Genomic DNA, 6,000 nt, shown 5'->3' with positions numbered 1-6,000 from the left:
TTTCTTCAGCTTCAGTTTGAATTTGCATTATGAGTAATTGATGGTCTGTTCCACAGTCTGCTCCTGGCCTTGTGTTGACTGATATGGAGTTTTCCATGGTCTCTTTCCACATATGTAGTCAGTTTGATTTCTGTTTATTCCATCTAGTGAGGTCCAAGTGTATAATCACCAGTACCATTAGTTGTTGGGAATATACGACATCTTGAAATGGTTGATGTTTAACCATTTCATTTTTATACATGACTCTGTATACCTTCCATCTCCTTTTTATGCTTTTCGCATCATTCAATATTTTGTCTGTAGAGTCCTTCAATATCCAAAGTCGAGGTTTAAATTTTTTCTTCATTTCTTTCAGTTTGAGAAATGTTCAAACTCCAAGTGTTTGAACATTTCATTATAATACTTGACTTTGTCTTCTTGAGCTTCCTTTTGAAAATTTCTGTTCAGCTCTTTTAAGTTCTTTCTTCTTCCATTTGTTTTAGCATCTCTACATTCAAGAGCATGTTTCAGAGTCTTTTCTGACATACGTTTTGGTCTTTTCTTTATTTCCCGTCATTTTAATGACTTTTTGCTTTCTCCCTGTTTGAGTTCTTGTCATCCCACAATCGTCTGGTCTTCAGTCAGTAGTGTGTAACTAATCAAATCTATTCTCGAGATGGTCTCTAAATTCAGGTAAATGTTTTCAAGGTCTTATTTAGGCTCTTATAAAGTTATTTCAACTTTCTTCAACTTCAGTGTAAACTTGAATATAGTAATTGATGGTTTGTTCCACAGTCAGCCCCTGGGCTTGTTTTGCTTGATGGTATTGAGCGTTTCCACTGTACCTTCTCACAGATACAGTCAGTTTGATGCTTTTGTATTCTATTTCATGAGGTCCATGTGTATAATCATCTTGCATATTGTTTGAAAAGTATATTTGCAGTGAATAAGTTACTGTGTTGCTAAGTGTCAGTGACTAGCTTCTGACTCATAGTGACCCTATATAGGGTTTCCAAGGAGTGGCTGGTGGGTTTGAACTGTGATCTTGTGGCTAATAGTTCAGTGCTTATCCTACAGTGACACACCAGGAAAAGTTATTGTTCTTGTAAAATTCTATCATGTGATCTCCAGCATCATTTCTATCACCCAGGCCATATTCTACAACTACTGATTTTTCCTCTTTGTTTCTAACCTTCTCATTCCAACCACCATAAATTATCAATGCATCTTGATTACATATTTGATCAATTTCAGAATGAAGAAGTTGGTAGAATTCTTCAGTTTCATCATTACCAGCTTTAGTAGTTGGTGAGTAAATTTGAATAAATTTGAAAATTTGGTTTTCCCTGTTATTCCTTGGAGGAATATAGATAGTATCCTATTACAGACAGCAGTGTACTTCAAGATAGATCCTGAAATGTTTGTTTATTTATGAATATAATGCCATGCCTCTTGAATTTGTTGTATCCAGCATAGTAAACCATATGTTTGTCAGATTCAAAATGACCAATACCAGTCCATTTCAGCTCACTAATGCCTAGGATACTGATCTTTATGCATTCCATTGCATTTTTGACAACTTCATACACTCCATGTTCCAATTATTTTTGGATGTCTGTAGCTGTTTCTCCTAATGTTGAGTTGTGCCCTATTAGCAAACAAAGGTGCTAAAAGCTTTACTGCATTTGCATCATCATCGTCAACTCTATATAAGGAGGTAGCTCTTTCCCGGTCGGATTTTGAGTGTCTTCCAACATGAGAGGCTCGTCTTCCAGCACTGTATTTGATAATGTTCGGTTGCTATTCATAATGTTTTCTTCTTTTGGTACTATTTCTGACTACATCCTGCTGCTCAAAAGGTTTTCAGTGACTGAAAATTCAAAAGTCATCTGCCTCTCCTTCGTCCTTGACTGTCTTAGTCTGGAAGCTCCATTGAGACCTGTCAACCTTCAAAATACTGGTGTCATACTTCCCAGCATCACAGCAATACGCAAGCCACCACATTATGACAAACTGACAGACAATGGTGGTCTTTATGGATACAGATAGATACTATAGTATTGGCTATTATCGGATTCATAGACTATGATATAGCCTCCCCTGCTAAACTCATTCTCTGCTTACTGACAGTGATTTTTAATCTTTCTCGAGCAGTAGTAATTTTATTTTTTCTGGTTGTTACCTTGTATATGCTGTGACTTTAAAGAAGTAATTGTTCCCTTCATCCCATCTACTGCTAGGAAGGTAAAGAGTCAAATTGGTGTTTTCTCTGTATCATTTAATAGCGTGCATTTTATGTATTAACTTCATGTCTGGGTCATTCGATGTTACTAACATGGCCTTTTGTTTCATCTTTATCACTTAAAATATATTGTTTGTTGCTAGATTCTCTTGCCTAGAATCTGGTTGCTTAGACCTTAAGTCCAGGAATCAAATAAAATCGAAATCATATTTCTTCAACCTTATTAGAGAAATGACATTCGTTGAATCAATAATTTCTTAGTATTGTTTCACACATGAACTAGAGTTTATTATAATATGATCCTAATAGCATATATTTTTAGTATTAAGTGAAATAAATACTATGTAAAGATTTTGTCCAATGTTTGACATGTAACACTTAAATTGATAAGAAAGTTATTAATATATCATCAGCATGACCCACTCATTTTCCTTTATCTTACTGTAGCTGTGTTTCATTGGTTCTCCCATAATCATCATTTCCCACTTTCAGCATTAATATCTTTTGAAGCAAAACAGAGTACAAAATAGAAAAATATATGTCAAATATTTAGATCCCAAAGGTATGACCAACTAATGGAAAGCTTAGGAAGCTTACGTCTGATGTGGGACATTATACTAGGGGTCCAGGATATATGGGGAAATTTCCGATGGGTTTTAGAAATAAAATGACATAATACAAGCTATTTATGCGTTTTGACTGTAAGAGAAAGACAGGGTAATTTTCACTTAGTCAAGAGAAAAGGTCTATTGTCTTCACATAATTAGGTATTTAAAATAAGACATTGCCAGCAACTTCTGAGTAATTACAATAACTAAAGAGAAGAGAACTCAAGCTTACATGCTGCAGAAGGCATATGGAATACAGATCAATGGCAGTGACAGCCATCCTTTCAGAGATGCCTCCATTTTCATTAGCCAATTGAATTGGAATGAGAAAAATATCAGGGTTGTGAAATCACAACCAAAATGTGTTATTTTGAGAAAAACTTAGAACTGATTTAAATGATTTATATCTAACCCACTCTAATTTGCATTGGACTGAAACTTGGCATGTTTCTCAGTCCAGATGTAATTTATTTAAATTCCTTCAGTTGTTTTTCAATTTAGAAATAAGTATAGACATAAAATCTTGCATGTCTCCATTTTTTCTCACACATTTGTGAATTAAAATTATCCAAATTATTAAGTGACTTGTTCTTCAATTAAACTAAGGATAGCCTCCATTTGTAATACCAAGAAATACAAGTGTGGTAATCAGGAGAACGCGGGCATTTTGGTCTTGATTAAGTGCTTGGTAGTACTTTTGGCCAAGCTGTAAGACTCTGTTGTTTTAATGAGTTTCCCAAGTAACTTAATCACACTGCGTATATGTGAGACTATATAGTTTTAGGACTTGCATAACTATCTGGAGAGGCATATACCCATCCACGGCTGTAAAGTAAATTCTAAATAGTGGTGACCCCATAAGACTGAGTTGAATTTCTCCATAGGATTTCAGAGACTGTAATCTTTCAAGGACTTGTTGTTGTTGTTGTTGTTGTTAAGTGCCATCAAATCGATTCTAACTTGTAGCAGCCCTGTATAGGGTTTTTGAGGAGTTGCTGTTGGACTTGAACCTCCGACCTTGTAGTCCAGTGCTTACCATACAGCCCCACACCAGAACTCCTTACAGGAGTGGACAGCCTCATCTTTTCTATGGTGCAACTGGTGGTATTTGAATCACCAACCTGTGGTTAGCAGCTTAATGATTGCCCCACTGTACTATCGGAGCTCCATGGAGAGACATATACCACAGAATGCAGTTCTCCACTAAGAGATCCCCATCAGACATTTCTCTGCTCAGTCCCCCACTCCCTGTGTCTCTAATGGTTTTCTTTCTATCTCTGCCTCTCTGTCCCCTTCAGAACTCGGCTTCCACCTTAGTCCATCCTCTAGCCCTCCTATTCCCTTTTAGTTATGTAGCCTAGCTTGTTGAATATTCATGGCTATTTAAACATTCTGAGCACTTACCTTTCACCCCAGTTATCGTCATAGATTCTTTCTTCTAAATTAGTATCAGCTTTCTATGGGAGGAGTTCTGGTGAGTATATTTGTCTTTCTTCCACACACAAATATGTATATGTATATACACATACCATGTTTCTGATGTATTCCTTAAAACTTTGGCTCAGATCATAATTGATGAACAAAATGCTTAGAATATCCTGAATACGTGAAAATGGATGAGCTAAATCAATGGAGTTGTAGATTTCTGCCTTTTAAAACACTATTCAGGCATAACCAATCGCTAAACATTGATGACTGCAGACCATATGAATGATGAGCTTGTGATTCTGTCTTACAAGATGATGTTGTTCTTCTTAAGCGCTGTCGAGTCGGTTTCGACCTATAGTGACCCTATAGAGGGTTTCCAAGGATCAGCTGGTAAGTTTGAAACACCAACTTTCCAGTTCAAATGGCTTTTCAGTCTGGCGCATTAACCAACAACACCACACCAGGATTCCTACAAGATCAATAAGGGGTTCCAGTTGTAAAATTCAATGCTTTGGATCTGTTGCTGCCCTGGTCAGAAACCTCCAGTGCACACAGTGCTTCCGCCAAATCCATGGACTTACAGACTACTTTATCTATCATTATGGTATCCCACACAGCATCGCCTTGACTCCAGGGACTCAGTTCACAGCAAATGAAGTGTAGCATTGGACCCATGCTCTTGGAATTCATGGGTTGTGCCGTGTTCTTCATCTTCCCGAATCAGCTGGCTTGACTGAACAATGGAATGGCCTTTGAAAGACACAATCGTAGTACTAGGTAGGTGGTAATACCTTGCAGGGTTGGGCCAATGTTCTCCAGGAAGCTGTGTATGTTCTCAACCCAGTATTTGGTTTTGTTTCTCCAATAGCCAGTATTCATGAGTCCAGGAACCAAGGTGTGGAAATGGAAGTGACACCCTTCAGGATTACTTCTAGTGACCCGCTCACAAATCTATTGTTTCCTGTCCCAGAAACACTATGCTCTTTGAGTCTGGACATTTCAGTTCCAAAGGGAGGACCAGTCCTCCCTGGAGACAAAACACTGATTCCACTGAACTGCCCTCTGGCCACTTAGGGCTCCTCATCCATCTGATCAACAGCCAAAGAAGGAAGTTAATGTATTGGATGGTATGATTGCTCCTGATTAATGAGGGAAAAGTAGATCGATGCTGTATGATGGAGATAAAGGAGAAGGATATCATGTTTGGTAAGGTGGAGAGTCAGAGAAAAAGAGGAAGACCCCCCCAGCGAGATGGATTGGCCAAGTGGCAGCATCCGTGGGCTCAAGCATGGCAACAATTGTGAGGTTGGCCCAGGATTGGCCAGTGTTTCATTCTGTTGTGCATAGGGTCACTATGATTCGGTACTGACTCGATGGCACCTGTCAACAACAACAGCAAAGAATTTGTGTAGAATCCAGAAGATTCCTTAGGATGTGTGTTAGTACTACCATGGCCTGTGATTAAAGTCATTGGTAAACTACAGCGACTCAATTCCAACATGACTACTCGTGGCTGAGACCCTTCACAATGAAGGTTTGGGTCACTCCAAGCAAAGACTCGTAACCAGCTGAAGTACTTGCTGGGGGCAATGGGATTATAGGTTGGGTAGCAAAAGAAGATAGTTCTAAATACTAGCTGACCATGTGACCAGTTGCAGAAACAAGGGCTGTAACAGTTAGCGGTCGTTTTTTTCTTGTATGTGTACCTCACATATACTCGTTTTGTTCATTTGTGAAATAGAA

Source organism: Chrysochloris asiatica, unplaced genomic scaffold (genome assembly GCF_000296735.1).
Source record: "Chrysochloris asiatica unplaced genomic scaffold, ChrAsi1.0 scaffold00080, whole genome shotgun sequence".
Lineage (NCBI taxonomy): Eukaryota > Metazoa > Chordata > Mammalia > Afrosoricida > Chrysochloridae > Chrysochloris > Chrysochloris asiatica.
The sequence above is the reverse complement of the archived record's forward strand: the minus strand, read 5'-3'. Positions refer to the sequence as shown.